Here is a 25,063-nt window from a genome sequence, read left to right on the forward strand (position 1 = left end):
TCCTCACTTTATGGCATGTCATAAATCAGTGATGATGGCAGCACATGAATGTACAAGAGTCATAAAGCTGGAGGAACTTGTGTCAGCGTCATCAGCTGCTGAGAGCTCTCCTTCCTCAATCTATTGTGGTCCTCAGACTGTGGCCCCCATTCTTCTTCCTCTGCCATCTATTGTGGCCCCCTTTCTCCGCCATCTATTGTAATCCCTGTGGCCCTCAGTCTCCTTCCCCCACCATCTATTGTGGCCCTCAGTCTCCTTCCTCCACCATCTATTGTGGCCCCCATTCTCCTTCCTCCACCATCTATTGTGGCCCCTGTGGCCCCCGCTCTCCTCCTCACATTACTACAGGACACATGTGGCTCTGCCCTCGCTCAGTCAGTTATTTGGGGGATGGATTATTAGTAGACATTACACTATATTCAGGGTTTCTCTGGATTCTGCTGGTATTGATTATTACTTATTGATAACGAGCAGTAATCGTCTCCATTCTGAGTAAATTACAGCCGGGCTCATCAGTAATAATACCGCCATACAGCTGTAATGTAGCACAGGCAGAGATGAGCGCTCTATGGCGGTAAGGGCTCATGTACATATTACAGCTCTGTATAACCTGGGAGTTGCTCAGACCCATAATCCGCCCCATAGAAGCAGATGAGAAAGGGCCGTACTAGGGCACTAGCCAAGGGGAAGGCCCCAGATGATTAAATTTTGGTAAGGGGACAGGGATCTAGGGGTTAATGTTGTCTAGTGGGGGAAGTGTCACCTGGGGGAGGAGTTAGGGCTTTATACGGGAGGGCAGTTGGGGTTAAGTGTGCCATTTTAGGTACCTTAACAAGCTGTAGGCAGAGGCCCCGTGATGGAGTTCGTGGAATTGGTGCTTTGGAGGCTGCGGGCGGCAGCGGAGGCCCGCGGTCCAGAATGGCTGCAGGAGCAGATGACGGGCCTTCTGCAGAGAGTGGCTGCGGGTACGTCCGCTGGCAGGCCTTAGCCCCAGTTAGACCCCCAGGGTTCTGCGCCGGTACAGCAGCCCCTCCAGGGACCCTCAGCAAAGGGAAGACGGCAGGCAGCCAGCAACTTCGTCCTCCCGGCGTGGGAGGAATTTGAACACACGGCGGAACCCAGAGAAAGGCGGGGGGTCTTCCCCTGTCTACACCAGCAGGCATTGAAGGAGTGGGACAGTGATCTGCGAAGGAGAGAGAGCAGCAGCATGGGGAGCGAGGCTGGGGGGTAGGTGCTGGATTTAGTGGGACAGAGGGGGGTCTGCCGGCTCGGGCTGGTGGATCGGTGTCCGTACAGACTCCGGCAGGGGGGGGGGGGGAGGACAACAGGTCTAGAGTGGAAGATGTGGCGAAAGGTGAAGTTTATGTATGCTTTGAAGGCCCGTTAGGGGTGCATTTGAAACAGGAAGTGCGGGACTGCATATGGAAGGGGGGAGTATGTGGATATTTTTTCCCTACTCCCTCTAGAGCGTTTTAATTTCGACAGGTCGAAGAAGGATGAGGGAAAAAAGGAGGAAGATGATAAGCGCCGATATAGGTTGATCCCGCGCACTTTTCCAAATTGGTTACAGGCTTTCGCCTTATTAGCTAGCGTTATCGAGGAGAAAATGCCTAAGTGCTGCTCAGCTCTTTTCTGCTATCTGGATGCGATAGGGGAGGCAGATGGGGTTTATGGCGGTTTGGGTTGGCTCCGTTATGATGAGCAATTTAGGCAGCGGAAGGCAGTTCGCCCTAATATAAGGTGGGATCATAAGGACATTGTTTTATGATTAAGGGTGACGGCGCCAGGAAGGCAGGGGCATTCCTTTTGGGGTAATTCAGGGGGGTCCGGTCAGTCTACTCTCGCAGCGGCGTCCACCAGAGGGTTGTGCTTCCTTTTTATAGAGGGAAGCTGCAGGTTCGGCACAAAATGCTAATTTAAGCATGAGTGCTCATCATGTGGGGGGAATCATGGAGCAAGTCGATGCTTTAAAAGCAATTGACAAAAATAGTCAGATTCCGCTGCAAAAGGGACTGACTCCGATGCGGGTGGAAAAGATGAAGCAGTATTTAAATAGATACCCTAATAGTGAAGCGGCTGAGTTTTTAAAAATGGGGCTTTATTATTCTGTCGAATCCATCGCCGGTGGTTAGTTTACAAAAAAAATTGCTCTCAACGTTCGAGCATCCCAAAGTGGTGTCTGAAAAGTTAGCCAAGGAGGTTGGTTTAGGTAGGATGGATGGTCCGTTTGTGGAACCACCGTTGGTTAATTGGAGGGTTTCGCCATTGGGGTTAGTGCCTAAGAAAGCCGAACAAGTTTCGGCTGATTCACCATTTATCCTTTCCTAAAGGGCGTCGGTCAATGATGGTATCGACCCTGAACTTTGTTCGGTGTGGTATAAATCATTTGATGCTGCTGTGGCATGGGTAAGGAAATCGGGCCCAGATAAGTTATTGGCAAAAACAGACATTGAGGCGGCTTTTAGGTTACTTCCGGGAAACCCTAATTGTTTGGATCTGTTAGGTTGTTTTTGAAATGGGGGTTATTTTGTGGACAGGTGTTTGCCAATGGTTTGCTCGGTGTCGTGCACTTATTTTGAAGCATTTAGTTCTTTCCTAGAATGGGTAGTGGCGGACGTGGCTGGTTGTCAGTCCATCATCCATTATTTGGACGATTTTCTTTGTTTAGGTCCGGCGGATTCACGGGTTTGTTTGTTAAATACGTTGCGGGCGATTTCCGCGTCTTTTGGAGTGTCGTTAGCGGAAGGAAAGACAGTAGGTCCCTCGACTGAGTTGTGTTTTTTGGGGATAGTGATAAATACCGTTAAGATGGGGTGTCAGCTTCCTGACGACAAAGTGAGGATTTACAGGTAGAAGTTGACAGGGCGAAGAGGTTGCCAAAAATTCGCTTGCGGGATCTACAGTCCCTACTGGGGAAGTTAAACTTTGCGTGCCGGATTATTTCAATGGGCCGGATATTTTGTCGGCGGTTGGCAGTGGCTACGGCAGGGGCAGTAGCTCCACATCATTTTATCAGGTAAGGGCGGGAGTTGAGGAGTGATATGGAAGCTTGGGCTTGTTTTCTGAAAAAGTTTTATGGCAGAGTGTTGGTTATGGGGCATGCGGTTAACAGTTTCAACTTTGATTTATTTTCGGACGCAGCGGGGGGGGGGGGGAGGGGGTTGGCCTGAATCCTGTGTTTTACGGGGAAGGGTAAAGAATTTGGCTCTACTAGAGCTTTTCCCGATAGTTCTCGCTGTGGTCCTATTGGGGGAAAAATTCCGGAACAGAAAAATTTGTTTTCACTGCAATAATTTGGGGGTGGTGCAGGCGATAAATAGTTTGACCGCTTCGTCTCCACCAGTGGTCAGGTTATTGCAACATTTGGTGTTACGTTGTTTATCGCTTAACACATGGATGATGGCGGTTCATGTTTCTGGGGTGAGTAATTGCATTGCGGATGCCCTTTCTTGTTCGCAGTGGGAGCAGTTTTATCATCTGACCCCAGAAGTGGATGCCAAAGGGTTGGAGTGTCCAAGGTCCTTATGGGAGATCTTGGAGGTATAGTAGAGGGTCTTCTGCAGGCATCATTGAGTGCAGGTACATGGGCGGCTTATGATAAATCTTAGAGGGGTTAGGAACAGTGGTGTGAGGTAATGGGCGTTCGGGTAGATGGAGGGGAAGCCCCATTGTTGTTGTTCTTGGGTCATGTAAAAGAGGAGGGTTGGTCGGTCGCACAAATAAATAGATGAATTTCGGGTTTGGCTTTCTGGTTCAAGTTAAGGGGTCTCCCTGACGTGACTAAAGGCTTTTTTTTTGTTAAATAAATATTTTTTATTTAATCCAATAAAGTACAAAAAGAGCAGTAATAGTACATTTAACAGTTACATAATAAAAAAACAAAACATCAGGCATCAACCAAGAGGAAGTAAGCGTGCTTAATACAATTGCACCGATAAGAGTAGTAGGGTATTAGTTCCCCTGCCACTAAAACATCCCCTACATAGAGATACTTGACCTATCCAATACATTACAGTAAATGCACATTACTTAGATTACCTTTAAACCTTTATTCCTTATTGTGAAATATGCCATAAATCCTTATCAGTCCAGTATTTGGCCTCTTTCAAAAAGGTAGCATTACCTAACCTCCTATTATACCATAATGGTGTGACTTTAATCTGCCCCTCTAAATTCAGTGACTTTTTGACTTTACTCCATACCCTTACCAATGGGATTTTATATAAGTGCATACTTTCCAGTTGTCCTGATTCGAGTAATGTGAATATATCTGGTAAGCCACCCTCACTCTTATATACCAAATGGCTCAGAAAGTCCACCTGTGTCCAATTCATCATTGTTGCAATATTAGCTACCATATAGTATAATCTGATATCTGGGACCTCTAGTCCTCCTTGTTCGTAAGGTCTTGTAAGCCAATACATCTTTTTCCTTACCCTTTTGTTTGACCAGATTAATACATTGAATAATTTCTCTAAAGCCTTTTTAGTTAAGCAAGTCTTAAAGGGTTGGAGGAGGGGTCAGCATTCGGAGGACAGAAGGAGGCCGGTGTCGCTCGCCTTGTTGTTAAGAATTGGTCGGCTTTTTCGGGGGCTTTTTGCTTGGGTGAGTTGGTGAGCAAAAGTGTTAGGAGTGCATGGGGTCTTTTGGGGGAGGATGTCGATCTGTATCATGACAGAGTTGAGATTATAATTTGGGTGTCTAAAACGGACATGGAGGGGAAAGGGCGTAGGGTTAGCCTGTTCATGATCTCGGGTGTTCTTTATGTTCAGTTCAGTGTTTACAAGATTATAGGTTAGGTGCAAGTTACGATAGCGGCCCTCTTCTTAGACATGAAGATGGGTTGTTTTTATCGAGGCTTCAGTTTGAGTCCGTTTTTAAGAAGTGTCTATGAGGTTTGGGGGTGGATTCAACTGATTTTACAGGTCATTCGTTCTGAATAGGTGCTGCAACAGAGGCTGCTAGGTAGGGTATGAGTGACGATTTTATTAAGAGAGTGGGTAGATGGGAAACGTTGTGGTTCCGGTCATATGTGAGGTTAGGTACTCTGTAGTGTAGATGTTAGTTTGAGCTGTAACATATGCTACTTCTTTTTTATTATGTTCCAGGGTGTTCCTCTGCATTAGTCTGGATCCTCGGGTATTCATTTGTCTTTTGGGGGGTGCTGAGGATGGATGTTCGGCCGAACGGGCACCAATTGGGATTTGAGAGAGAGGTCGCGGTCGTGTGGTGGCTGGGGTATAGAGTAATGCTGTGGGGGGAATGTTAAGAGAGGTAAACAGTTTTGTGTGTTTGGATAGGGCTCTGGACATTTTAGTGCTACATGTTGGGGAAATGATTTAGGGGTTAGGCCAGTTAGGGAGTTGATTAAAGATATAATTTTTTTTCGACTTTGGTCATGGTTTCCAAATATGGTTACAGTGTGGTCTGACATTGTACCGTGTCTGAAGTGGCGAGAGGCGCGTTGAGTTGAATGCATTAATAAAGCCTGCATTAAGGTGAACAGTGCGATAGGCAAATTTTTGGCCAGACACGGAGCAGTGGCTGTCAGGCATTTGGAGCTGGAGTCGGATGTTGGGGAATTTTGGAAGTCGAACGGGGTTCATCTTAATGTGGTAGGTATTGACTTGTGGTCGCTGGGGCTGCAAGGGGGAATTTTTTTTGACTGCTTCCCACTACATGTTATGCCATAATTAATGGTGGCATTAGAAAGAACAATCTGTCCCGCAAAAAATAAGCCCTTATACAGCTATGTGACCGGAAATATAAAAAAAGTTATGGCTCATGGAAAATAGGGAAGAAAAATGAAAACGCAAAAACGAAAAAACCTCCGGTATCCTAAGGCCCCTTTCACACGAGCGAGTATTCCGCGCGGGTGCAATGTGTAATGTGAACGCAATGCGCCTGCACGGAATCCGGACCTATTCAGTTCAATGGGTCTGTGTACATGAGAGTTGGTTTTTACGCATCACTTTTGCGTTGCGTGAAAATTGCAGCATTTTCTATATTCTGTGATCTTCGCACTACGCTGGCCCCATAGAATGTTGTGCCTTTTCATAGGTAGATGTATTGATATCCAATTTATTCTAGTCAAGATGAATGTGCATTGCCTTTAAGAGCCATGCTCGACTATAGTTACAATTTTGTATATCTTGAGTAGTCCACAATAAGGTCGCACAAAGGTTTCTACTCTTCAGTTTTATTCTTCTCATAAATGTACCAGTCTGAGAAGAGGCCTCCTTGTCTACTTTTAAATTTATGACGGGAGATAAAGATAAGCTCTATGCAGCTGGTGATAATTACCTATACAATTAGGCATTTATTAATTAAGGAAAGTATATAATATTCATATATAATATTATATATATTACTTTATATTTGTTATATGTTATGAAGACATGTATCCAGTATATTATATATATTTCTCATTAGGAGAATCTTTGTCTCTAAAAGAGTGTCTGTGAAGATGTGTGTTTTGTAACCATGAATTACAGCTTTTGGTGTGACAAGAGGAGGTACTGATATCTCTGTGAGAAAACAAGGCCAGTGAAGTAATTTATGATATATAAACAAACCGTGTGAGAAACGCCTAGAGGTCTGTCTCTAATTGCTACAAATGTCAGAATTAATCCCTATAGCTTTGAATTAAAGCTTTTAAAGGTCAAAATGTATAGAATACGTTTTATTCAGACTTACATAAGTTAACCCTTTATACTGTGATGCAAATAGCTTACACAGCAGTGCCACCTAGGTATCAATAGGTGACATTACAACAGTAGCAACAGTGCATTCTGGGTAAGGTTATGATGTCACATTTTAAACAATGGTCACACCCATCCGACTATGATTGGAAAATTCTAAACTAGGAAGGTGTGTCTAACTGATAAGTTTGTGATCATAAACCATACACAGGGGGGAGAAAAGACACACAGAGACACACAAGAAAGAGAGGAAAGAGAAGTTAAGCTCTTTAGAGGGGTCTATCAAGATGAAAGCCATAATGAGATGCGCTATGATGGACCACCCAGCTTTCCTAGGAGCAGAAGTGAGATTTCTACTAGGACTTGGTAAGAGACACAGAAAATTATATTTCATTTTATTAAGACTAATTTGATTGGTGAATAAATACATTAATTAATTGATCATCTCCATATTGAGATGTAGTCTTAGGATATTGTGAGGCTTTATTCTACCTGCAGAAGAATTAAGACTCATAATCTAGCAAAGCATTAAATAATTGCTTAGATATATATATATATATATATATATATATATATATATATATATATATATATATATATATATATATATATATATATATATTGATAGAACCTTCTTCGCCAAGCTAAGTGATGGATTCCCACAGGAAAGACTTGTTTCAAGTCCTTCCCATTTAAGATATGATCTAGCAAAGATCCTAGATCCCTGTTATTTGTCTTAATAGTCTTACCAAAGTCATATGTGTAAAAATAGTCCAGGATGGGGCGGAAGGATACAGTTATCTCTTCTAAGTTATATCCTTGAATGGATTTGCCCATGCCTGAAGTCATGTGATGTGTAGTTGGTTAGAGGGGGGTGGAATGTATTTAGCATTCCATATTGATGTCTAGGATTAGACATGCCCGTCCTGATATCCCGAGGCTTTCTCTGAACAGAAGTAATGTATATAACTTATGTTTATATTTTGATATCCTAACTAGAGTTGAGCGAACACCTGGATGTTCGGGTTCGAGAAGTTCGGCCGAACTTCCCGGAAATGTTTGGGTTCGGGATCCGAACCCGATCTGAACTTCGTCCCGAACCCGAACCCCATTGAAGTCAATGGGGACCCGAACTTTTCGGCACTAAAAAGGCTATAAAACAGCCCAGGCTGCAAAAGGCAGCAACATGTAGGTAAATCCACTGCAAACAAATGTGGATAGGGAAATGAATAAAAATAAAGTAAATAAAAATTAACCAATATCAATTGGAGAGAGGTCCCATAGCAGAGAATCTGGCTTCATGTCACCAGAGAATCTGGCTTCATGTCATAGCAGAGAATCAGGCTTCACGTCACCCACCACTGTAACAGTCCATTGTCATAAATTTAGGCCCTGGCACCCAGGCAGAGAAGAGAGGTCCCGTAACAGAGAATCTGGCTTCATGTCAGCAAAGAATCAGTCTGCATGTCATAGCAGAGAATCAGGCTTCACGTCACCCAACATTGGAACAGTCCATTGGCATATATTTAGGCCCAGGCACCCAGGCAGAGGAGAGAGGTCCCGTAGCAGAGAATCTGGCTTCATGTCAGCAGAGAATCAGTTTGCATGTCATAGCAGAGAATCAGGCTTCACGTCAGCCACCACTGTAACGGTCCATTGTCATATATTTAGGCCCAGGCACCCAGGCAGAGGAGAGAGGTCCCGTAACAGAGAATCTGGCTTCATGTCAGCAGAGAATCAGTTTGCATGTCATAGCAGAGAATCGGGCTTCACGTCAGCCACCACTGTAACAGTCCATTGTCATATATTTAGGCCCAGGCACCCAGGCAGAGGAGAGAGGTCCCGTAACAGAGAATCTGGCTTCATGTCAGCAGAGAATCAGTCTGCATGTCATAGCAGAGAATCAGGCTTCACGTCACCCAACATTGGAACAGTCCATTGTCATATATTTAGGCCCAGGCACCCAGGCAGAGGAGAGAGGTCCCGTAACAGAGAATCTGGCTTCATGTCAGCAGAGAATCAGTCTGCATGTCATAGCAGAGATTTAGGCTTCACGTCACCCAACATTGGAACAGTCCATTGGCATATATTTAGGCCCCGGTACTCAGACAGAGGAGAGGTTCATTCAACTTTGGGTTGCCTCGCAATATAATGGTAAAATGAAAAAAAATAATAGGATTGAATGAGGAAGTGCCCTGGAGTACAATAATATATGGTTAAGGGGAGGTAGTTAATGTCTAATCTGCACAAGGGATGGACAGGTCCTGTGGGATCCATGCCTGGTTAATTTTTATGAACGTCAGCTTGTCCACATTGGCTGTAGACAGGCGGCTGCGTTTGTCTGTAATGACGCCCCCTGCCATGCTGAATACACGTTCAGACAAAACGCTGGCCGCCGGGCAGGCCAGCACCTCCAAGGCATAAAAGGCTAGCTCTGGCCACGTGGACAATTTAGAGACCCAGAAGTTGAATGGGGCCGAACCATCAGTCAGTACGTGGAGGGGTGTGCACACGTACTGTTCCACCATGTTAGTGAAATGTTGCCTCCTGCTAACACGTTGCGTATCAGGTGGTGGTGCAGTTAGCTGTGGCGTGTTGACAAAAGTTTTCCACATCTCTGCCATGCTAACCCTGCCCTCAGAGGAGCTGGCCGTGACACAGCTGCCTTGGCGACCTCTTGCTCCTCCTCTGCCTTGGCCTTGGGCTTCCACTTGTTCCCCTGTGACATTTGGGAATGCTCTCAGTAGCGCGTCTACCAACGTGCGCTTGTACTCGCGCATCTTCCTATCACGCTCCAGTGCAGGAAAGTAAGGTGGGCACATTGTCTTTGTACCGTGGATCCAGCAGGGTGGCAACCCAGTAGTCCGCACACGTTAAAATGTGGGCAACTCTGCTGTCGTTGCGCAGGCACTGCAGCATGTAGTCGCTTATGTGTGCCAAGCTGCCCAGGGGTAAGGACAAGCTGTCCTCTGTGGGAGGCGTCTCGTCATCGTCCTGCGTTTCCCCCCAGCCACGCACCAGTGATGGGACCCGAGCTGCGTTGGGTGCCACCCCGCTGTGACCATGCTTCATCTCATCCTCCACCTCCTCATCCTCGTCCTCCTCGTCCTCCAGTAGTGGGCCCTGGCTGGCCACATTTGTACCTGGCCTCTGCTGTTGCAAAAAACCTCCCTCTGAGTCACTTCGAAGAGACTGGCCTGAAAGTGCTAAAAATGACCCCTCTTCCTCTCTCCTCCTGGGCCACCTCCTCTTCCATCATCGCCCTAAGTGTTTTCTCAAGGAGACATAGAAGTGGTATTGTAACGCTGATAACGGCGTCATCGCCACTGGCCATGTTGGTGGAGTACTCGAAACAGCGCAACAGGGCACACAGGTCTCGCATGGAGGCCCAGTCATTGGTGGTGAAGTGGTGCTGTTCCGCAGTGCGACTGACCCGTGCGTGCTGCAGCTGAAACTCCACTATGGCCTGCTGCTGCTCGCACAGTCTGTCCAGCATGTGCAAGGTGGAGTTCCACCTGGTGGGCACGTCGCATATGAGGAGGTGAGCGGGAAGGCCGAAGTTACGCTGTAGCGCAGACAGGCGAGCAGCGGCAGGATGTGAACGCCGGAAGCGCAAACAGACGGCCCGCACTTTATGCAGCAGCTCTGACATGTCGGGGTAGTTGTGAATGAACTTCTGCACCACCAAATTCAGCACATGCGCCAAGCAAGGGATGTGCGTCAAACCGGCTAGTCCCAGAGCTGCAACGAGATTTCGCCCATTATCGCACACCACCAGGCCGGGCTTGAGGCTCACCGGCAGCAACCACTCGTCGGTCTGTTGTTCTATACCTCGCCACAACTCCTGTGCGGTGTGGGGCCTGTCCCCCAAACATATGAGTTTCAGAATGGCCTGCTGACGTTTACCCCGGGCTGTGCTGAAGTTGGTGGTGAAGGTGTGTGGCTGACTGGATGAGCAGGTGGAAGAAGAGGAGGAGGAAGCTGAGTAGGAGGAGGTGGCAACAGGAGGCAAAGAATGTTGCCCTGCGATCCTTGGCGGCGGAAGGACGTGCGACAAACAGCTCTCCGCCTGGGGCCCAGCTGCCACTACATTTACCCAGTGTGCAGTTAGGGAGATATAGCATCCCTGGCTGTGCTTACTGGACAACGTATCTGTGGTTAGGTGGACCTTGCTACAGATGGCGTTGCGCAGTGCACACTTGATTTTATCGGATACTTGGTTGTGCAGGGAAGGCACGGCTCTCCTGGAGAAGTAGTGCCGGCTGGGAACAACATACTGTGGGACAGCAAGCGACATGAGCTGTTTGAAGCTGTCTGTGTCCACCAGCCTAAATGACAGCATTTCATAGGCCAGTAGTTTAGAAATGCTGGCATTCAGGGCCAGGGATCGAGGGTGGCTAGGTGGGAATTTACGCTTTCTCTCAAATGTTTGTGAGATGGAGAGCTGAACGCTGCCGTGTGACATGGTTGAGATGCTTGGTGATGGAGGTGGTGGTGTTGGTGGTACATCCCCTGTTTGCTGGGCGGCAGGTGCCAACGTTCCTCCAGAGGCGGAGGAAGAGGCCGAGGCGGCAGCAGCAGAAGAGGTAGCAGGGGGAGCCTGAGTGACTTCCTTGTTTTAAGGTGTTTACTCCACTGCAGTTTATGCTTTGCATGCAGGTGCCTGGTCATGCAGGTTGTGCTAAGGTTCAGAACGTTAATGCCTCGCTTCAGGCTCTGATGGCACAGCGTGCAAACCACTCGGGTCTTGTCGTCAGCACATTGTTTGAAGAAGTGCCATGCCAGGGAAGCTGCCTTTGGGGTGCTCGGTCCCAGATGGCGGCGGTCAGTAGCAGGGGGAGTCTCTTGGCGGCGGGTGTTCTGCTTTTGCCCACTGCTCCCTCTTTTGCTACTGCTGTTGGCTCGGTCTCACCACTGCCTCTTCCTCCGAACTGTGAAAGTCAGTGGCACGACCTTCATTCCATGTGGGGTCTAGGACCTCATCGTCCCCTGCATCGTCTTCCACCCAGTCTTGATCCCTGACCTCCTGTTCAGTCTGCACACTGCAGAAAGACGCAGCAGTTGGCACCTGTGTTTCGTCATCATCAGAGACAGTGCTGAGGTGGTATTCCCATGTCCTCATCATGAGGAAACATAAGTGGTTGTGCGTCAGTGCATTCTATGTCTTCCACCTCTGGGGAAGGGCTAGGTGGATGCCCTTGGGAAACCCTGCCAGCGGAGTCTTCAAACAGCATAAGAGACTGCTGCATAACTTGAGGCTGAGACAGTTTCCCTGGTATGCATGGGGGTGATGTGACAGACTGATGGGCTTGGTTTTCAGGCGCCATCTGTGCGCTTTCTGCAGAAGACTGGGTGGGAGATAATGTGAACGTGCTGGATCCACTGTCGGCCACCCAATTGACTAATGCCTGTACCTGCTCAGGCCTTACCATCCTTAGAACGGCATTGGGCCCCACCAAATATCGCTGTAAATTATGGCGGCTACTGGGACCTGAGGTAGTTGGTACACTAGGACGTGTGGCTGTGGCAGAACGGCCACGTCCTCTCCCAGCACCAGAGGGTCCACTAACACCACCACGACCATGTCCGCGTCCTTTACTAGATGTTTTCCTCATTGTTATCATTCACCACAACAACAAAAATATTATTTGGCCCAATGTATTGAATTCAAATTCAGGCCTTTTTTTACAGACACCTAACACTATCTGGCTATCTATTTAGGTACCGTATTACACTAATACAGGCACAGCAGTAACCACAGATTTAGCTGACTATAAATTTGAGGCCTATTATTTAGGCGCTGGGTGACAGGTATAGGTTTACTGACAGAATTAGACTTGGAAATGCACAGTAGCGTGTGTGTGAAGTTATTGAGAATGACCCTATGTGCACCTTGAATCTTATATACCCTTTTAGGGATAGATTTAAAGGAGGTCTGATACAGCAGAAACCACTAATTTAGGGAATTGCTAAGTTGGGAATTGTATTTCAACCCAGAACAAAAACGGTGCTTTGACGGACACTAAATTACTTGACCAGCTACAGCAATAACGACAGAGTTGGATGACTATAAATTTGAGGCCTATTATTTAGGCGCTGGGTGACAGGTATACGTTTACGGACAGAATTAGACTGGGATATGGCCATAAAATAACCACACTATTGATGGTTAAATGCACTTGGTGTGACAGCTTGACCAACCACACTATTGAGGGTTAAATGCACTTGGTGACAGGCTCAGCTTGCCCCTGATGTCGTATATGGCCAAAAAAATAACCAGACTATTGATGGTTAAATGCACTTGGTGTGACAGCTTGACCCTGATGTAGGATTTAGCCAAAAAACAACCGCACTATTGAGGGTTAAATGCACTTGGTGACAGACTCAGCTTGCCCCTGATGTAGTATATGGCCAAAAAATAACCAGACTATTGATGGTTAAATGCACTTGGTGTAACAGCTTGACCCTGATGTAGGATTTAGCCAAAAAACAACCACACTACTGAGGGTTAAATGCACTTGGTGGCAGCTTGTGCTGGCGCACCACAAGACACAAAATGGCTGCCGATCACCCCAGAAAAAAGTGACTGAAAAACGCTCTGGGCAGCCTAAAAACAGTGAGCAATTCAATAGCAGCAGTTCAATCATCCACAGCTGCAGATCGATCTCTGAATGAAGTCTTTTGGAGGAGTTAAGGAGCCTAATCTCGCCCTAACGTCGCAGCTGCAACCTCTCCCTATACTGATCAGAGCAGAGTGACGTGCGGCGCTATGTGACTCCAGCTTAAATAGAGGCTGGGTCACATGCTGCACTGGCCAATCACAGCCATGCCAATAGTAGGTATGGCTGTGACGGCCTCTTGGGGCAAGTAGTATGACGCTTGTTGATTGGCTGCTTTGCAGCCTTTCAAAAAGCGCCAAGAAAGCGACGAACACCAAACCCGAACCCGGACTTTTACGAAAATGTTCGGGTTCGTGTCACCGACACCCCAAAATTCGGTACGAACCCGAACTATACAGTTCGGGTTCGCTCATCCCTAATCCTAACCTAATAATAGCTTGGTTATAATGTGACAAGTTATTTCCACTCACATGTATTGTTAAGCTTGTAATGCTTTATATTAACGCTATATATATACAGTTGCAAGAAAAAGTATGTGAACTCTTTGGAATGATATGGATTTCTGCACAAATTGATCATAAAATGTGATCTGATCTTCATCTAAGTCACAACAATAGACAATCACAGTCTGCTTAAACTAATAACACACAAATAATTAAATGTTACCATGTTTTAATTGAACACACCATGTAAACATTCACAGTGCAGGTGGAAAAAGTATGTGAACCCCTAGACTGATGACATCTCCAAGAGCTAATTGGAGTGAGGTGTCAGCCAACTGGAGTCCAATCAATGAGATGAGATTGGAGGTGTTGGTTACAGCTGCCCTGCCTTATAAAATACACACCAGTTCTGGGTTTGCTTTTCACAAGAAGCATTGCCTGATGTGAATGATGCCTCGCACAAAAGAGCTCTCAGAAGACCTATGATTAAGAATTGTTGACTTGCATAAAGCTGGAAAGGGTTATAAAAGTATCTCAAAAAGCCTTGCTGTTCATCAGTCCACGGTAAGACAAATTGTCTATAAATGGAGAAAGTTCAGCACTGCTGCTACTCTCCCTAGGAGTGGCCGTCCTGTAAAGATGACTGCAAGAGCACAGCGCAGACTGCTCAATGAGGTGAAGAAGAATCCTAGAGTGTCAGCTAAAGACTTACAGAAGTCTCTGGCATATGCTAACATCCCTGTTAGCGAATCTACGATATGTAAAACACTAAACAAGAATGGATTTCATGGGAGGATACCACAGAGGAAGCCACTGCTGTCCAAAAAAACATTGCTGCACGTTTACAGTTTGCACAAGAGCACCTGGATGTTCCACAGCAGTAATGGCAAAATATTCTGTGGACAGATGAAACCAAAGTTGAGTTGTTTGGAAGAAACACACAACACTATGTGTGGAGAAAAAGAGGCACAGAACACCAACATCAAAACCTTATGCCAACTGTGAAGTATGGTGGTGGGGGCATCATGGTTTGGGGCTGCTTTGCTGCGTCAGGACCTGGACGGATCGCTATCATCAAAGGAAAAATGAATTCCCAAGTTTACCAAGACATTTCGCAGGAGAACTTAAGGCCATCTGTCCACCAGCTGAAGCTCAACAGAAGATGGGTGTTGCAACAAGACAACCACCCAAAGCATAGAAGTAAATCAACAACAGAATGGCTTAAACAGAAGAAAATCCGCCTTCTGGAGTGGCCCAGTCAGAGTCCTGACCTCAACCTGATTGAGATGCTGTGACATGACCTCAAGAAAACTATTCACACCAGACATCCCAAGAATATTGCTGAACTGAAACAGTTCTGTAAAGAGGAATGATATGAAGAAAAGGTCGGCACTCCTTCTGATATAATTTTCAATATTTTATTTCGCCACTCTTGGATAGAAGTGACGCGCGTTTCGGCACGTACAAGTGCCTTTCTCAAACTCATGCAAATGGCAAATGGCAATGAAATGAATATCAACACATGTTTAAATGGCCCGCCCCTCATCACATGATAGAAATCCTCAGGTCATCTGATTCAGACGTCATGTTGGCAAGGCAACCAAGGTATGTTTACTAACATCCGAAATACAAACATAGATGCATTCCCTCTGTATCGTCAGGGATCGCAAGATCAATTACACTGTGGAAACACATAGAGAATATAAAGACAAAAGTAGTCATCTGCACAAATATAAACGGATGATTACTCACAGGATTAATTCATATATATTCTCAAAAGGAACTACTGACCGCGTACTCACGATTCAACCCTTTGGGTGTCAGCGTTTGTAGGCAGTGTATCCAATAGGCTTCACGTTTTAACAATAACTCCACCCTATTTCCTACCCTTCGGGGGGGTAGTACCTCCACGAAAAATGCAAAGGAATTGGCAATAATAAGTTTTCATTGCGAATAGTCGATTTGTGTTTTGCAAATCGATCTTTCATTCTCATCGTAGTCTCCCCTACATAACAGAGTCCACATGGACATTTCAATAGGTATATAATAAAGGAACTATTACACGTAAAGTGGCCCTTTACGGGAATTTGTTCCCCACTATGTGGATGTGAGATATAAGGGCCTTTTATTATGCTGGAGCAGTGAATGCAACTTAAACAAGAGAAGGTGCCCTTCCTGACAGTAGAAAATGTCATTTGCCGGGGGCCCTTTTTAGCTGTGCCTATATCTGCTCTAATGATTTTGTCCCTTAAATTACTTGCCCGCTTATAACATAGCATTGGTGGACTTTGAAATTCTGTGATCTGAGGGTAAGACCTGGTAGTAATATTCCAATGCTTATTGATCACCGCCCTAACACGGTTAATCCAAGGGTGGTACTGTATAACTAGGGGGAGTTTTTTTGATGTCGTGTTTCGTTTTATTGGCAATGTTTCACATTTGTTGCATTTATCTGTAAGTAACCATTCGGGATAGCCCCTTTGCCTAAACTTATTGGTCATTTCTCTGAGACGAATATTTCGAATGGAAGGGTCACTGACTATACTATTGACCCTCTGGAATTGTGAATAAGGAATAGACCTTTTCGTTGCCGGTGGGTGATTGCTATCATAGCTAAGAAGGCTATTACGATCTGTACTCTTAGTATATAGGTCTGTTTGGCAAACCCCATCCTGACCCTTTATGACCCAGAAAAGTATCCAGAAAAGGTATTTTGAAAAAATCTGTATGTGCTGTAAATTTTAATTCGGGCCATATATTATTAATGAAAGAAAAAATCGTGAGTACGCGGGTCGGGTTGAATCGTGAGTACGCGGTCAGTAGTTTCTTATGAGAATATATATGAATTAATCCTGTGAGTAATCATCCGTTTATATTTGTGCAGATGACTACTTTTGTCTTTATATTCTCTATGTGTTTCCACAGTGTAATTGATCTTGCGATCCCTGACGATACAGAGGGAATGCATCTATGTTTGTATTTCGGATGTTAGTAAACATACCTTGGTTGCCTTGCCAACATGACGTCTGAATCAGATGACCTGAGGATTTCTATCATGTGATGAGGGGCGGGCCATTTAAACATGTGTTGATATTTATTTCATTGCCATTTGCCATTTGCATGAGTTTGAGAAAGGCACTTGTACGTGCCGAAACGCGCGTCACTTCTATCCAAGAGTGGCGAATAAAATATTGAAAATTATATCAGAAGGAGTGCCGACCTTTTCTTCATATCAAGTATCTGGGGGACACCCACGGATCGTGCACCCACAACGGCAGTGCCGCCCGACATTTATCTTTAAGTTCTACGTCTTCTCGGAGCGTGCACGCACGCCATGCAACAGGCTGCGGCATCACAAATTAACACTTTCAGCTACGATCAAGACCAGGCACACCGGATAGTAGCGCAAGTAGACTCATCAGTGGAATTTTTGAAGGTTCCATCGAGTGAATTTAGAAGCCGTGATTTGGAAAAAGAATCCAAGCATCTGATCTCTCTAGAGCTACACGCGGCAACACTTGCGGAATATTACCGCACACAACGGATACCACGAGGTCTTCGGGTGAACCTCAGACCTACACTATTTGGTGATAATCTGGAATATTGCACCCGATTCGCCAACATTCTAAATAAGTGCTCTCTGGATTTGATCACATTAACCATTGAACATCTTAATCAAGCCATCATTGACAGCAAGCAGGCTATTGATTCCATCGAAACCCAACTAAAGGATTGTCTTAAACCAGAGGATTTACAAGCATTGAAAATCAAAGTTGAGAAACAATGTACAGATTTAAGGATACAAATCGAAGCTACCAAAAGAAGCAAGTATATTCGGGACACCGAGGATTACTCGACCAACCGTGTATATAGGTGGCAAGACAAGTCCGGCATGGCTATCCAGAACATCAGACGCCCAGGCCGCAGGGCAGGCTATTCATCCTCAGGATCTGGGAGCGAATCTACCGTTGGCCAACAACCTTTTTTAGGGAGAAGACGCCGGCCAAAAAAAACAATACAAGGAGAGCCGGCCGCCATCATCGGAGAAGTAGACGCACCGCGAGTGACTCGCTCACAGGTACGCCCGATTCTTTAGTATTAAATCTGTCTTCTAAGACTTTGAATGTAGTTCAAATACAGTTATTACAGAGGGGTCTATCATTTAGCCCCACTGCACCTCTGGACACCTTTAATTTGGATATGGATCTCCAACGTTTTTTCCGATCTATGCGACTTAAAGCCCATTTTTCTAAAGAGGGTGAGCTCGCATCAGGGGACATTGGACATTCTGAAGAAATCAAAGGTTCATTGACTTTGAAGCAATTTGGTTTACGGCTGAAAAGCCATTATATGCCACCTAAGAGTGAACATCCTGTAGAAACATTTATAGGGCTAGTCAAGAGGGATATTGATAAGTTACTTATACAGATAAAACAAGGGGGAGAATGTTATTTACATCAAAATCTCTCAACTTTGGAGAGACAGACTATTCGCCAGTTATTGGATGACGAAACACTTATATTTAAACCTGCCGACAAAGGGGGAGCTTTAGTGATACTTGATAAGGATTATTATGTGCAAGAAATTCTTGGACAATTGTCCGACAGTGAAACGTACATAACCTTACCAAGGGATCCGATTTTTTATATCAAGCGTGAGCTTGAAAATATAGTTAATCAATATGAAGTGAATGCAACTATAGATCGGAAGTTAGCAGACTTTCTATTAAACAACATCCTATCACTCCCGTATTCTACACTCTCCCTAAGGTGCGCAAAGTGTATGGAACGTCCACCAGGACGACCAATAGTCGCAGCAACTGATTCGATACTAACCCCACCAGCCATTCTTCTTGAAAAAATTCTTACACCCTTAACACAAACAGCCCCTTCGTATTTAAGGGATACTCACCATTTCCTACAAGAACTTAAGAAAAATCAAGATAGATACAGAGTATATACTAGTGACCCTAGATGTGTGTAGCCTATACACCTCTATAACTCATAATAAAGGGTTAACCGCTGTGCGGAAGATGTTGGACCGTAGTGAATACACATCACAGCAGAAAGATTTTTTTCTTGCCCTTTTGACCACAGTTTTGACCCAAAATTATTTTCTTTTTCAAGATATTATTATCAACAGTGCCGCGGGACCGCGATGGGGTCAAATGTCGCACCGCCGTATGCAAATTGCTACATGGCTCAGTTCGAACAGGATTTTATATATCCTCATCCACTTTTTCAAGAGCATTGCTATTTTTTGGAAGCGTTTCATAGACTATGTGTTTTGCATATGGCGGTGCGACATTGTGACCCTTCAAGAATTTTTTGTCTTTATTAATAAGCATATGGCCCGAATTAAAATTCACAGCACATACAGATTTTTCTAAAATACCTTTTTTAGATACTTGGGTCATAAAGGGTCAAGATGGGGCTTGCCAAACAGATTTATATACTAAAAGTACAGATCGTAATAGCCTGCTTAGCTATGATAGTAATCATCCACCTGCCACGAAAAGGTCTATTCCTTATTCACAATTCCAGAGGGTCAATAAGATTGTTAGTGATCCTTCCATTCGAATAGTTCGTCTCAGAGAGATGACCAATAAGTTTAGGCAAAGGGGCTATCCCGAATGGTTACTTACAGATCAACGCAATAAATGTGAAATATCTGCCAATAGAACGAAATAGACATCAAAAAAAACTCCCCCTAGGTTATACAGTACCATCCCTTGGATTAACCGCATTAGGGCAGGTGATCAATAAGCATTGGAATATTACTACCTAGGTCTTACCCTCAGATCACAGAATTTCAAAGTCCACCAATGCTATGTTATAAGCGGGCAAGTAATTTAAGGGACAAAATCATTAGAGCAGATATAGGCACAGCTAAAAAGGGCCCCCGCAAATGAAATTTTCTACTGTCAGGAAGGGCACCTTCTCTTGTTTAAGTTGCATTCACTGCTCCAGCATAATAAAAGGCCCTTATATCTCACATCCACATAGTGGGGAACAAATTCCTGTAAAGGGCCACTTTACGTGTAATAGTTCCTTTATTATATACCTATTGAAATGTCCATGTGGACTCTGTTATGTAGGGGAGACTACGATGAGCATGAAAGATCGATTTGCAAAACACAAATCGACTATTCGCAATGAAAACTTATTATTGCCAATTCCTTTGCATTTTTCGCAGCAAAAACATAATGTGTCCCAGCTTAGGTTTCAAATTATCGAGGAGGTACTACCCCCCCGAAGGGGAGGAAATAGGGTGGAGTTATTGTTAAAACGTGAAGCCTATTGGATACACTGCCTACAAACGCTGACACCCAAAGGGTTGAATCGTGAGTACGCGGTCAGTAGTTTCTTATGAGAATATATATGAATTAATCCTGTGAGTAATCATCCGTTTATATTTGTGCAGATGACTACTTTTGTCTTTATATTCTCTATGTGTTTCCACAGTGTAATTGATCTTGCGATCCCTGACGATACAGAGGGATCGCATCCATGTTTGTATTTCGGATGTTAGTAAACATACCTTGGTTGCCTTGCCAACATGACGTCTGAATCAGATGACCTGAGGATTTCTATCATGTGATGAGGGGCGGGCCATTTAAACATGTGTTGATATTCATTTCATTGCCATTTGCATGAGTTTGAGAAAGGCACTTGTACGTGCCGAAACGCGCGTCACTTCTATCCAAGAGTGGCGAATAAAATATTGAAAATTATATCAGAAGGAGTGCCGACCTTTTCTTCATATCAAGTATCTGGGGGACACCCACGGATCGTGCACCCACAACGGCAGTGCCGCCCGACATTTATCTGTAAAGAGGAATGGTCAAGAATTCCTCCTGACCGTTGTGCACGTCTGATCTGCAACTACAGGAAACGTTTGGGTGAAGTTATTGCTGCCAAAGGAGGTTCAACCAGTTATTAAATCCAAGGGTTCACATACTTTTTCCACCTGCACTGTGACTGTTTACATGGTGTGTTTAATAAAAACATGGTAACATTTAATTATTTGTGTGTTATTAGGTTAAGCCGACTGTGATTGTCTATTGCTGTGACTTAGATGAAGATCAGATCACATTTTATGACCAATTTGTGCAGAAATCCATATCATTCCAAAGGGTTCACATACTTTTTCTTGCAACTGTATATTCATTTGCATGTATCATTGTGTTTATTTACTTATATATGTTTATAACCTTGTAACCATTAAATCTGCATATTTTTATAAACCTGTGTATTATTGTATAATGCAGAACTACATGTTTTATCATTAACGTCATCTCACGTCAAAAATAACTTATTTATCTGAGGAAATAGTCGGCCTCAGATGTGAATTGTATCAATTAGGTTGTCTACAATTCACCAGGTCATGATTTTAAGAATTTATGACAAATTTTATAAAAAAAAAATTTTTTATGTTTAATTATTTTTATGACCATAATTAATAATTCTTAATTGAATTCTTACCACCCGACAAGAAGTGAATTGGGCTGCGTGAAAAACGCATCGCATCCGCAAGCAAGTGCCGAGTTGCTAAGAGATGCTGTTTGTAAACATTCCGTTTTTGTATCACGCGCAAGAAAAACGCATCAATGCACATTTTACCCGCGAGATAAAAACTGAAACACTGAACGAAATCGCTGACAAAACTGACTGCAATCGCTTGCGAAATGGTGCGAGTTTTCCTAAACGCACCCTACATGCATTCGGACCTAATCCGTGATTCTCGTCTGCAAGAGGCCTAAGGGTCAAAGTAAAAGTATATCATGGGTATCGCTTTGTGTGAAAATGCTGTAGAATTACAATATAAAAATATATATTCCATACGGTAAGCAGCAAAACGAAAAAAAAAAAATCATGATTCGCTGTTTTTTGTTGCTTCAGCCCCTACTAAAATAATTGAATAGAAAGTGATCAAAAAGTCATACACACCCCAACATGGTATCAATGAAAAGCACAGACCACCCTGCAAAAACTGAGCCCCCACCCAGCTCCATAAACATAACAATAAAAAAGTTTCCCACTACATTGTATGCAACCACAAATGGTTCTATTAGAAAGTAGAACTTGTTCCGCAAAAAAAAACGCTCTCATACAGCTATGTGAATGGAAAAATAAAAAAGTTATGGCTTTGGGAAGACAGGGAATGAAAAATGGAAACTTTCCCGGTCATTAAGGGGTGAAGGTTGGGATTAGTAATATTGGGTGGAGAGGCAGATGGAGTCCATAGAACAGAGTCAATGGACAGGGGAGCAGTCTCCAAGGGAAAGCCAACGAGGGGCATCTCTGATGGAGTGAAGGAGGCTAGCTGAGCTATCTGAGCTGCTTGGTGGGATTTGTGATAATTCGGTACCTGAGACCTCAGAGTTTATGTCTATATAAAGTGGAATAGAATTATCACAAACAAATCCAAGAGACCTCAATTGTACGTTTTTCAGGAAATATGTTGGAACTGCGATCGGCAGAGCTCTAAAATAGTATAATAATTTGGGCAAAAAAGAAATTTTTAGAGAGTTAACTCTCCTGATCCGAGATATGTGGTAGATGCTCCACCTTTCTAGAAGTCTCAGCTTTCTGAGGAGCGGTGGGTGATTGTGTGAGTAAAGTGTATTGTAGGAGGCTGTTAGCAGAATGGGGAAATAGAGTCGTGAAACTTCCAACTATGGGAGCGAGATATTGAATGTTTTTGATTTTGCATTATTAAGGCTAGGGCTACACTTCGCCTGTAATGATAGTCAATGGTGTCACAGCAACATGCGACATACTGTGACAGTCGCCAAAAATCCATCCAAGTTGTGTATCAGCATGTGGCAGTGCGACACCATAGACTACCATTACAATAAATGTTGCAAGACTTTTCTGTGACACATGTCGCTGTGTAGCCCTAACCTAATAGCGAGGCCTGAGACTGCCCTGAACCTGGTCAACTCTAAGGCTGCGTTCACACGGGCGAGATTTCCGCGGGGGTGCAATGCGGTAGGTGAACGTATTGCACCCACACTGAATCCCAACCCATTCATTTCTATGGGGCTGTTCACATGAGCGGCGATTTTCACGCATCACTTGTGCGTTGCATGAAAATCGCAGCATGCTCTATATTCTGCGTTTTTCACGCAACGCAGGCTCCATAGAAGTGAATGGGGTTGCGTGAAAATCGCAAGCATCGGTTGCTAGGAGACGCACGGTTGCTAGGAGACGATCGGGATGGAGACCCGATCATTATTATTTTCCCTTATAACATGGTTATAAGGGAAAATAATAGCATTCTGAATACAGAATGCATAGCAAACTAGCGCTGGAGGGGTTAAAAAAATAATAATAATAATAATATAACTCACCTTAGTCCACTTGATCGCGGCCCGGCATCTCCTTCTGTCTCCTTTGCTGAACAGGACCTGTGGTGAGCATTAATTACAGATAAAGGACCTTTGGTGACGTCACTCCGGTCATCACATGATCCATCACATGATCTTTTACCATGGTGATGGATCATGTGATGACTGGAGTGATGTCACCAAAGGTCCTTTACCTGTAATTAATGCTCACCACAGGTCCTGTTCAGCAAAAGGAGACAGAAGGAGATGCCGGGCTTCGCGAACAAGTGGACTAAGGTGATTAAATTTTTTTTTATTTTTTTTTTAACCCCTCCAGCGCTAGTTTACTATGCATTCTGTATTCAGAATGCTATTATTTTCCCTTGTAACTATGTTATAAGGGCAAATAATACAATCTACAGAACACCGATCCCAAGCCCAAACTTCTGTGAAGAAGTTCGGGTTTGGGTACCAAACATGCACAATTTTTCTCACGCGAGTGCAAGACGCATTGCAATGTTTTGCACTCGCGCGGTAAAATCGCGGGTGTTCCCGCAACGCACCCGCACATTTTCCCGCAACGCCCGTGTGAACCCAGCCTAAGAGCAGATTAGGGAGGAAAATATGAGGATACGATTCAGACGACCGTCTTGTTGGGTCCGTATCCGTTCCGCAATTTTGGCCTGTTCCATGGCCCTGCAAAAATATAGAGCATGTCCTATTCTTGTCTGCAATCGTGGACAAGAATAAGCATTTCTATTATAGTGCCGGCCATGCGCGGTCCACAAAATGCGGAATATACATGGACGGTATCTATGTTTTGCGGATCCGCAATTTGCAGACCGCAAAACAATAACGGCCGTGTAAATGAGCCCTTAGAATGTAATCCGCAAACATACACATTTTATGGTGGATGGATGCAAGTTCCAGACCTTTAATATCAATATTGCTACGAATACAGAACGCCTTGAGTTCTAGAGCCAATATAAACAATAAAGGGGACAAGGGGCATCCCAGTCGTGTGCCCCTCCGGATTGAGAATAGTCCAGAAATCCTTTATAGTGGACAAATGCTTGAGGGTTAGCATAAAGTACTTAAAGCCATGTAAGAAATTCGGTGGGAACCTCCAGTGTCTCAGTACAGAGGACAAGTAGAGCCATGATAAGGTACCAAAAGCTTTATGAATATCTAGGGAGAGCAACACGGCAGGGATGCCCCTAGCATTACAGGCGTGAATGAGATGCGGTATGCCTCTGATGTGGTTGTTGATCCTTCCAATCAAGGAAGATAATAGTGTATTAAGGAGCGTTGCTAGTGTCCTGGTAGAGAGTCTATATTAATAAGTGAGATGGAGTGATAATTGACTCGATCAAGGGGATCTTGATCAGGTTTAGGGATCATTGATAAAGCTACCTGGAGAGATTCTTGATGAACTGGAGGACCCTTACATTGCATTAAAATATTCTGCTAGGTAAGGGCTAAGAATGGAGTAGAACTTTATATAATATAACCCAGAACAGCCATTGAGGCCTGGGTGTTTCTGAATGTTAAGGGAACCAATTGCCATTCTATCGCTATTGGGGTCATTTCAGAAGGTAATAGTGATACTGGGGAGTCTGGTGTGGGAGATAGACTAGTCTTCTGTAAATTGGTAGCGATCTGTTCAGAAGAGGAGGTGTGTGGTTGTGAATAGAGGTGGGATAGGGAGGATTTTTCAGGATTAATGGTTATTGTGCCTTTAATATTGCAGAGTTTATCAAAGGGCCCGGAAGATGGGGTTGATTGAAGTGTCCCAGCTAGTGGGGTGAACAGCTTATTGTTTAGGGTATAATATTTCTGACGGGACCATCATTCAACAGTATTGGAGAGGCAAAGATTGAGCTCTGTCGGTGGGCGAGAGAGAACATGGTGGGTGTCTTCAGAGGAGTTTGCCTTTGCCAGGACTTCTCATTGGGATACTTTTTATTC

The 25,063-nt window shown here is 44.5% G+C and overlaps 1 protein-coding gene across 1 annotated transcript in view; it reads right to left on the minus strand.

Moving 5' to 3' along the window:
• Positions 1-25,063, minus strand: part of LOC122921382 (NACHT, LRR and PYD domains-containing protein 12-like) — a 131,656-nt gene that overhangs the window by 87,205 nt on the left and 19,388 nt on the right. The gene's annotated exons all lie outside the window — the stretch shown is intronic.

Source organism: Bufo gargarizans, chromosome 11 (genome assembly GCF_014858855.1).
Source record: "Bufo gargarizans isolate SCDJY-AF-19 chromosome 11, ASM1485885v1, whole genome shotgun sequence".
In the NCBI taxonomy this organism is placed as follows: Eukaryota; Metazoa; Chordata; class Amphibia; order Anura; family Bufonidae; genus Bufo; species Bufo gargarizans.